The sequence below is a fragment of the Arachis ipaensis genome, chromosome B4 (assembly GCF_059453495.1).
Source record: "Arachis ipaensis isolate K30076 ecotype BB chromosome B4, ASM5945349v1, whole genome shotgun sequence".
In the NCBI taxonomy this organism is placed as follows: domain Eukaryota; kingdom Viridiplantae; phylum Streptophyta; class Magnoliopsida; order Fabales; family Fabaceae; genus Arachis; species Arachis ipaensis.
In genome coordinates, this window is record NC_142439.1 from 69,791,421 (window position 1) to 69,802,154 (window position 10,734).

General features: G+C 40.2%; 1 pseudogene; it reads right to left on the reverse strand.

The window, feature by feature from the left end:
* Positions 1–2,232: 2,232 nt before the first annotated feature.
* On the reverse strand, positions 2,233–2,832 carry LOC148567838 (uncharacterized; annotated as a pseudogene).
* Between the last annotated feature and the right edge of the window lie 7,902 nt (positions 2,833–10,734).

A 10,734-nucleotide genomic window follows, 5' to 3' on the forward strand; every position in this document is an offset into this window, starting at 1 on the left:
TTCAACAAGGGAAGATCAAATTAAAACTAGATCTAGAGAGGAACAAGGGTTTCTCTCTCTAGAAGAACAAAAGAACCAAAAACTAGCTAAAATTGTGTCTTAGTGTAAAATGAATGATCCCCGCTTTTCCCCCGAGCATCCTTGGGTCTTTTCCATGCAGAAACAGCTTGAAATTGGGCCTCATGAGCCTCAGAAATTGCCAGGCACGATTTCCTTTAATGAGGTCACGTGCAACTTCCCGCTGGTGCGCGCCGATTACTTTTGTGATCCACGCGTGCGCGCCAAGTGCGCGTGCGCGTTGATAGGAATCTTTTGATCCGCGCGGATGCGGCCATCCTTGCGCGCCGCTTCCAGCCATCCTCATCCACGCGTGCGCGTGGGGTGCGCGTGCGCGCCAATGCTGCTTTTCCTAAAAAAACTCAAATCTTCATGTTACTCCCTTTTGTATATGCTTCCTTTCTCTCTTCTAAGCCATTCCTACCCTATAATTCCTGAAATCACTCAACAAATACATCACGGCATCGAATGGCAATAGAAGGGGATTAAAATATGGCAATTTTAAAGCAAAATAAGCATGTTTTTCATCATGGAGCAATATTAGGAAGTAAACACAAAACCATGCATTTCTTGTGAATAAGTGTGAGAAATACTGACAAAAACCCCCAAATTCTACACAATATAAACCACAAAATTGGGGATTATCAAAGCTCCCCACACTTAAACCAAGCATGTCTTCATGCTTAAAAATAAAAAGACCAAAGGTCATGGTGAGAAAGGGTTTATGAAATGCAAACTACCTAAGTAGATGCATGCAACAAATGTAAAATCATCTACCTACTTGGTCAAGGGAAAATCTATCCTCCAAGTACACATGTGAACATATGGGGTGGAAATAGTATGTAGCTCATGAATCCTACAAAATTCAACATCACTAAGGGGTGCATATAACTTGCTAAATGAACTCTTGTGAAAGCCGGGAACAAAGAATTGAGCATCGAACCCTCACCGGAAGTGTATCCGCTCTATTCGCTCAAGTGTATAGGGTTCGTCACTCAATCTTCTCCTAATCATGCTTTCCAAGATTTGTCTTTCATCTAACAATCAAAAATCACTTAATGCATGCTTACAAGTATCATGAGGTCTTATTCATGGGTTGTAATGGGGCTAGGTTGAAGGTAAGGATGTATATGTCCAAGTGAGCTTAAATTTTGGGTCTTTGATTAACCTAGGATCCCACTAGACACATAGAACAACCTATACAACTATAATGCACTATCTAGCTACCCTTGAGTTTCACCTTTTTCATACTCATGCATTCTTTTCAATTCACATTCCATATGCATTGTTTTCTTCATCACTTTATCCTAGGGTTTCCTTGTCCCCTTTTATTGCTTTGTTGTTTTTTTTTTTTATGATCCCTTTTTCTTGGGGTCTTGTGTACAAAACTTTCAATGCATATAGTTCAATCATTTAATACATGAGCATGTTCCCAAATCCTAAAATTTTAATTACACTACAATTATACACCTATATATCTACCCAAATTTCCCAAGTATACCCTCCTAATTGAATGACACACATCCTAACTTACCTAAGCTAATCAAGGATCCAAATTTAGGGACATTCATGATTTTTCGCTTAGGGTTGTTGATGTGCTCTATTTAAGAACAAAAAGGGTTTATTATGGGCTCAAAATTGGTTAGCAATGGTAGATAAAAGGGTTAAGTGTAACGACCCAACTCCCAGTATGCCATGGTCATACAAGAAGCTAAGTGTTACTAACTTATCCCTCTTAATTATTAACTATTATTTACTATATGAGCCTGTTCCTTGTTAGAGCGATGCCAATTTTACGGGTAATTTTTAATTATATCGTATCGTTGCGGATAACAAGGTAAAATAAACAAGCATACATTGAGAGTAATAAAAAAGCGGCATAAAGAAACATAGAAACACAACTGATAATATACATCATGTACACTATAACAAAACATGCAACGTTTACACAAGATCAAGTCAGTTTACATCCTCGTCATCCTACGTATCTAATATATACACGACACTCCCAGGGCCTGGCCCATACAAAAAGCCACTAAACTGGCACCCAGGCTAGCCTAACCACTATATAGCTCCTAGCTCTCGGGTGTACTAACACAAGTGAGAGACTAACTAACAGATAATGTCAGACTAGAGTGTCATCAAAAGAATGCCCCTTCCGCAGTCAAGCTATATCTACACATGGCCGTTCGGAGAATCGCCGTGAGGCTCGTCCATCTCCTCATCCTGCTCTATCTCTATCTCAGGATCCTCCTCCTCCTCATCATTCGCAGCTACAGCTATACCCTCAGATCCACCAGGAACACTGCTGTCACTATGTACAAAACCATTCGCGAGCACAGGTCCGTTCGCGTATATAGGAGCTACCCCACCGTCTGGTGGTGCTGGCTCATCAGGCTGTGGAAAGTCGGGGATCGGCTCAGGGGGAAAATCCCACTCTGGTGGTATCACAGGTACGTAGTCATCAGCTAACTCAGGCTCATCAGGAATGATAGGCTCAGGTACCGCCTCATTCAAAGGTTGGGCTGGTATAGGGTGCTCAGGATCATCAGGAACAGGATGTACAGGTGCGTCAGGATGTAACCAGGATAAGGGAAAGTCGTAAGGAGCATCGGGGTCAAAATGCAGGCTAGATAGAGGATGTTGAAAAGCTTGATTAGGTAACGCATATCATCTAATGCGAGGCTCCAAACCCATAATGAAGTAACTGTGTTGTACCGGATCCTCGTAGACGTAAGGGTACTCGAACTCATAGAAGATCACGCCCGTCTCCATCTGAGGGGGAAGGAAGGGAGAGAAGGGGTAAGAACTGGGGAGTTCTTAGTAGGGTCAGGGTTATTAGTTACGTTCATTTATATGATTCCGATTAGTAGATAGATATTAGAATACAATAAAGTAGTAAACAGTAGTTAAAATAGATAGGAAAACAGAAAACAGAACACAAACAGAAGAACACAAGGGAATAAAGCACAGACATAACACTCAAGCAGACAAACATAAAGAAATAGTTCACTCACAAGAAGGAAAGCAACAGAGAATGATGCGCAGACAAGAATGATGTATGTCTAGCCCTAGTACAGGCCATGAGCTCATGTGTCGGTTAGCACCTGCATTCCCGACATTTATCCGGTCACGAGTTCACGATTTCCCGGATACGATCTTCCGTTCAAATAAATGCGCATATAATTATTAGCAGCTCTATTGAGACAGCCTCTGCTTTCTACTCGTAGGAAATATACTCTTGGGAACGGAAAATTGCTGTAGGTATCCAAGTTTCCCTACAGAAACTCTTGGGTTGCTTAAAGCAACATATAATAAATATTATCTCTTAGGTTGCATTCAGCAACGAATAAGCAAACAATATCTCTTGGGTTGCCTCAAACAACAATTAACCTTTCAATAAGCCTTCTGCTCTTAGTCTCTTTACCCTGCTCTGATTTCTCTGTTTAATCTGTGTATTTAAAGTTATGTAAATTTCGGTATGAATAGTTAGCATGTCCCAAGTATAGGTTCATTAAGTCTATACTGAAACAATTTAACTTTTCATATAATACCTAACCCTAGTCACAACTCAAAGACTAACTATGTTGCCCTAGTTTGTTTGCTAGTCTCTGTCTGTTTTTCTGTCATTAAAATCTTACAGACTTTTTCTTCGATTTTTATTTTTTCTTAAACTTTTATCTTTTATTTATCTTTGCCTCACTAATATGTTCTTACCACTCCCTACGTGTTTTATGAAGGTAATTATGAGATTCTGCACCAAAAGTTGTCTTTCTAAAGCTTTTACAGAAAACTGCCTTTTTCGCATTATTTTATTATTTTATTAAAATATTATTTTTAATTAAATATTATTATTTAATATTTTATTATTATTTATTATTTTATTAATATATTTTCGAAAATTAACTTTACTTTAACCTTTAACCTTTAAAATTCACTTTTTATCACCCGTAAATTTTAATATTTCTACTTTTACCACCCTAACTTTCAGTAATTACCAAATAACCCCTCAAACACCAAAATAATTACTTCCTTGCCCTTTTATGAATCAAAAAGATGTTCTTCATATTTCTTCAACACACTCAAAGTGTTCTTCATGTTCTTCATAAAGTGTTCTTTACCCGTTTTTCAGTCTTTTCAGCAACCAATTTTTACTATAATTCATAATAAATTAGCAGCCACTAAAACCCCGTCTTTTCTACATGATTTCAACATAAATTGAACCTCAATTTAAGCTTAGGGTTTCGTTTTTCCAGCTGCCCAAGAACATGAACTTTAAAGCTTGAATTTCATCAAATTTCATCAAAATTTCACCAAATTTTCACCAAGAATCAATCATATATGCAACCAATTTTTAACACAGCCAAATTATACAACATTCACACATCTCAAACACAAATAATCAAGATTAATTTCGTGGCACCCTACCTGGTCTTGCTGCTCCTAATTCAATCAAACTTTCAGGTGGTCCTTAAGCACTTTTTCCTCCTAAATCACATCAAGAAAACACATATTTAAGCATGTTTCCTTGAAACTGAATCAAAAGAGAGATGGTGCAGCCAACTCACCTGGATCCCAGCCTTGATAAGTCATATAATCATGTAGAGAAAGAAGAGAGGATCATTTTGGTCGGATTGGAATTTTGATTTGAGTTTTAGTTCAGCAGAAATCAAGCTTTGAAGATTTGGAACTAAGAACTTTTCTCTCTTTTTCTCTCAACCTATTTTCGGCCACAAAGTGAAAATGAGCCAGCCTTGGGAGTTTTGGGGGTGTAAGGTGAGTTGTGATTGGTTGGCTTGGAGGTGGATTAAAATAATATTAAAATATCTCAGATGTATAACTACTAAAACTAGGTGTATCGGAACACTTGTGAAAACATCTCTAAAAATTATTTTCTGAGCTACTAGCATAAATGACACTAGTAACATATTTATTATGAGAATAAAACATGTATAATTAGGCCTTAGCATTTCTAAAGTCATCAGAGAGTGCTGGTGCTAAGCTGCACCAGTAAATTGTGAACCCGGTTAAACCGGTTTTCTATTTTTAACCAAAACTGACCAGGTAACCTTATAATATTATTCAAGAAGCTTCTAATACTAATATAATGATAATGTCATCCTATTATCTCTCTTCTCTCATAAATCGTGTCCGGTTTGTCAAACTGAGACTATTTACGAAAAACCGAATTAAAACTCCTAACCGATACGGTTCAAAAACTAGGTTCTTCGCGACTGCATCATCGAGCTTGCATCGGGAAAGGTTCTAACTTAAAGATGACATAATGACAATGAGGATTGAGATTCTTGATGATATATCAAAGGTTTTCCCCTTACTGATCTTCCGGAGAAATTCGTACTTTCAGAAAAGATCTCGCGTACTCGAAAATCGGGGTTGTTACATTCTACCCTCCTAAGAGAACATTTTGCCCTCAAAATTTCAGTTACCTGAGAATAAATGCGGGTAATCGGCTTTCATCTTATCTTCCAGTTCCCAAGTGTGCTCTTCTTCTCCTCTTTGTCCCCAAGCTACTTTGACTAAGTGAACAGTTTTGCCACTTAGCTGCTTATCACCTCTTTCTACGATCTGAACTGGTGATTCTTGATATGTCAAATCGTTTCGTAACTGTACTGTCCGGGAATATATTTCTTAAGTTGCGAGACATGAAAAACATCATGAAGGTTTGACAGATATGGAGGAAGGGCTACTTGATAAGCTACTAGTCCGACTCTTTTAAGTATTTGAAAAGGTCCTATGTATCGAGGGTTAAGCTTTTTAGTCTTAAGGGCTCTACCTATTCCATTAGTCAGGGTTACTTTAAGAAAGACATGGTCTCCCTCACTAAACTCTAAGGGTCTACGTCTATTATCGGCATAGCTCTTTTGACGGCTCTGTGCTGTCTAGATCTTCTGGCGAATCCCCTTTACCTTTTCAGTAGTTTCTTGCACTAAGTCTGGACCTAAGACACTAGCTTCTCCGTCGTCATTCCAACACAATGGTGTCTGATACCTTCTTCCGTAGAGACCTTCATATGGTGCCATCCCGATACTTTGTTGGTAACTGTTGTTGTAGAAGAACTCGACCAATGGCAAATACCTATCCCAACTGCCTTGGTTATCCATCACACAAGATCTTAGCATGTCTTCCAATGTCTGGATTGTCCGCTCTGATTGTCCGTCTGTCTGAGGATGGTATGCTGTACTCATATGCAATTCTGTTCCCAACGCTCTCTGGAAAGCTCCCCAGAATCTGGAAGTAAACCTCGGATCTCGATCTGAAACAATTGACGAAGGTATTCCGTGTAATCGTACGATTTCTTGAATATATATCCGTGCCAGCCTTTCTAATGTATAGTCAACTCGAATCGGAAGGAAGTGCACTGACTTCGTCAACCTGTCCACAATTACCCAAATGGCATTGTGTCCAGTTGAGGTCCTTGGCAATCCCGTGACAAAATCCATAGTGATCTGCTCCCATTTCCATTGTGGTATTTCTAAGGGTTGCAGGGTTCCTGACGATTTCTGGTGTTCCACCTTCACCTTCTGGCAGGTTAAACATTTTGAGACATAATCAGCTACCTCTTTCTTCAAGCCCGGCCACCAGAACATTTGTTTCAAATTTTGATACATCTTTGTTACTCCAGGATGCATAGAGAATCTACTTTGATGGGCTTCTGCAAGAATCCTTTGCCGCAAATCTCCAGTGCAAGGCACACAAATTCTGTTCTTGTATCTCCAGAGACTGCTACGATCTAGTCTTACAGCTTCTGGTTCCTCTACTTTCATCCATCTCAGCATCGTCATCATTTCTGAATCCTGTGCTTGTGCTTGCTGAATCCTAATCTTAAAATCTGGTGTTATATGCAATTGGGCCAAACAGACTCCACTTGACGTCTCAGTCATAGCCAACTTAAGGTCCTCAAATTTCGCAAGTAGCTTCTCTTCCTTTATCATCATCCAAGAGATACTCAAATTCTTCCTGCTCAAGGCGTCTGCCACCACGTTCGCTTTTTCTGGGTGATAACTTAACTTAAAATCATAGTCCTTCAGGAACTCCATCCACCTTCGCTGTCGCATATTTAGATCCTTCTGGTCAAAGATATACTTTATACTTTTGTGGTCAGAGAAAACTTCTAGTTGAGCGCCATACAAATAGTGCCTCCAGATCTTCAGAGCAAACACTACTGCAGCCAACTCCAAGTCATGCGTCGGATAATTTCGTTCATGAGGTCTCAGCTGCCGGGAAGCATAAGCCACCACATTTTTGTCTTGCATCAGCACACATCCAAGTCCTTTATGAGAAGCGTCACAGTATACTTCAAAAGGTTTCTGTGGGTCGGGTAGTACTAATACAGGTGCAGTTGTTAACTTTTCCTTAAGCATCTTGAAACTTCTATCACACTCAGCCGTCCAAACGAATGGAACTTCCTTTCGTGTAAGGCTAGTCAGAGGTAAGGTTATCTGAGAAAACCCTTTAATAAACCTCCGGTAATATCCAGCTAGTCCGAGAAAACTCCGAACTTCTGTAACGGTCGTAGGTGGTTCCCATTGCACTACTGCTTTAATTTTTGAATGATCTACTGCAATTCCTCTCTGTGATATAACGTGTCCCAAAAATGCCACCTTCTCTGTCTAGAACTCGCACTTTGATAGTTTAGCATATAACTTCCGAGTCCTTAGTATCTGCAATACAGTTCTTAGATGCTCTTCATGCTCTCTTTCTGTCTTCGAATAGATGAGAATATCGTCTATGAAAACTACTACGAACTGATCAAGGTACGGACAAAAAATACGATTCATGTAATCCATGAAAATCGCAGGAGCATTAGTTAGTCCAAACGACATAACCGTATACTCATAGTGACCATATCGAGTTCTAAATGCAATCTTCGGTATATCCGACTCTTTCACTCGAATCTGGTGATAGCCCGATCGCAAATCAATCTTCGAGAACACAGTTGCACCTTTCAACTGGTCCATTAAATCATCTATCCGTGGAAGTGGATACTTGTTCTTGATGGTGACTTTATTTAACTGCCGGTAATCCACGCAAAGTCACATTCCACCATCCTTCTTCTTTACTAGCAATACTGGAGCTCCCCAAGGTGATGCACTGGGACGAATAAATTTCTTTCCAAGTAGCTCATCCAACTGCTTCTTCAACTCTGCAAGTTCCAATGGTGACATCCGGTAGGTGCTATGGAAATCGGTCCAGTTCCAGGTACTAGTTCAATGCTGAATTCTATCTCTCGCTGAGGAGGAAACTCAGGTATGTCGTCCGGGAAAACATCAGGAAATTCCTTCACCACTCAGATTTGTTCTAAGCTTAGTTCACTATCATTCGAGCTAGCCGTTAACAGAACGTACCCCTCACAATCACTCCCGTCTAATGTAACTCTTATAGAATTCAGATATAAAGTATGAGATAGAAATGGTTTAATATCTAAACTATCAGACAGAATAACAGCAGTTCTTTCATAGAAATCAAGGAAAACATGATACTTAGATAACCAATCTAACCCTAGAATAACTTCTAAACCACATAGAGGCAAACAGATTAGATCATGTATAAAAGTTCTGTTCCTAATAGTGAATGGTACTTGTAGGCACACTAAACTAGTCAAAGCATTTTGGGATGTAGGTGTATGGACAATTAGATCAAAGTTCAACTCAGAGAAATCTAGTCCCAACTCACGAGCAACAGTTAAAGAAATAAAGGAATGCGATGCACCCGAATCATACAGTACAGTAAGAAATCGATTCTTGACGTAACACTAACCTTGGATCAGGGCGTCTGATTGCATAGCATCATTAGCAGTCATGGCAAACACTCGACCTTGTTCCTGGGTTTGCGCTGGATTCCGAGTAAACCTCTTCGGGCAATTCTTAGCCATATGTCCTGGTTCATTACAAATATAACACTTGGATGTCCCAAACAAGTAGGGTCTATTACCATGATCTTTCCCACACTGCCTACATGTAGTATTCACCTGTGCCTGTTGGGGTCGTTTACCATTATCCTGCCTTGGTCTACCTCCGTTTCCACCCGTAGGGCGAGCAGGGATGTTACCAGCCTGTGGGTTTCTTCGCTGTGGCACACCAGGTGTCTTGAAGTTTGTCCTTCGTGGTTGTCAATTATAATTATTGTAGTTCCTTGGTGGAAATCCTTGACGACTTGCTTTAGAGGCAATTACCTTCTTAGCACATTCTTCCACTAACTTGCACTTATTAACCAGCTCAGCAAAATCTCGTATCTCCAATGGAACTACTGAACTCATCAGATCCTCACGAAGGCCCCCTTCAAACTTCAAACACTTCCATTCTTCAAAGTCAGCAGGATTCCCTTGACAGATCTTGGAGAAACGGCACAAGTCATCAAACTTACGGGCATATTCTGCAACAGTTGTGTTACCCTGTTTCAGCTGCATAAGTTCCATCTCCTTAGCATCACGAGCTGCCCTCGAAAAATACTTCTTATAAAATTCATCCTTAAAAATATTCCAAGGAATATTGCCTTCACCTTGTTGCAACAGTCGCTGTATCCCCTGCCACCAATGCTCAGCTTCTCCTTACAGCATATAAGTAGCAAACTCCACGTGTTGGCCTTCCGGAACATGCTGCGCTCGCAGTGATCGTTCGATAGCTCGAAACCAGTTGTCAGCATCAGTCGCAACGAGTGTACCTTTAAACTTAGGCGGTTTAACTTTCAGAAAAGTCGCAAGGGTCATAGGTCTTTCAAGATGCCCCAAGTTATTCTCATCATTTCCACTATCTTCTCCATGCTCATTCTCATTTCCGTTTCTCACTCCAAGACGATCAACAGCCCTAGCCGCTGCTACTGCAGCCTCACGCACTGCCTCAGCCACAGCAATCATGGTAGTCATAAACGTCTCCTACTCCCTCTCGTAGTTAACATTAGGAATTCCTTCCCGTACGCCTCCTCTCCGTGAACCCATTGTGGTCCTGTTCACACCAAACAATCATTATTAAGGTGATCAGTCTTAACACTTCAAGTCAAGTGTCAACACTCCCAGAATGAAAACACAGAGGCAATCATGCAACACATATCACATAGATATCCTATAAGCATGAGACACACAACAGAGTATGCAATGAAGCATAGTCAGTCCACTCCCCAGGCTCTATTGGGAACGAACTGCTCTGATACCAACTTGTAACGACCCAACTCCCAGTATGCCATGGTCATACAAGAAGCTAAGTGTTACAACTTATCCCTCTTAATTATTAACTATTATTTACTATATGAGCCTGTTCCTTGTTAGAGCGATGCCAACTTTACGGGTAATTTTTAATTATATCGTATCGTTGCGGATAACAAGGTAAAATAAACAAGCATACATTGAGAGTAATAGAAAAGCGGCATAAAGAAAGATAGAAACACAACTGATAATATACATCATGTACACTATAACAAAACATGCAGCGTTTACACAAGATCAAGTTAGTTTACATCCTCGTCATCCTACGTATCTAATATATACACGACACTCCCAGGGCCTGGCCCATACAAAAAGCCACTAAACTGGCACCCAGGCTAGCCTAACCACTATATAGCTCCTAGATCTCGGGTGTACTAACACAAGTGAGAGACTAACTAACAGATAATGTCAGACTAGAGTGTCATCAAAAGAATGCCCCTTCCGCAGTCAAGCTATAT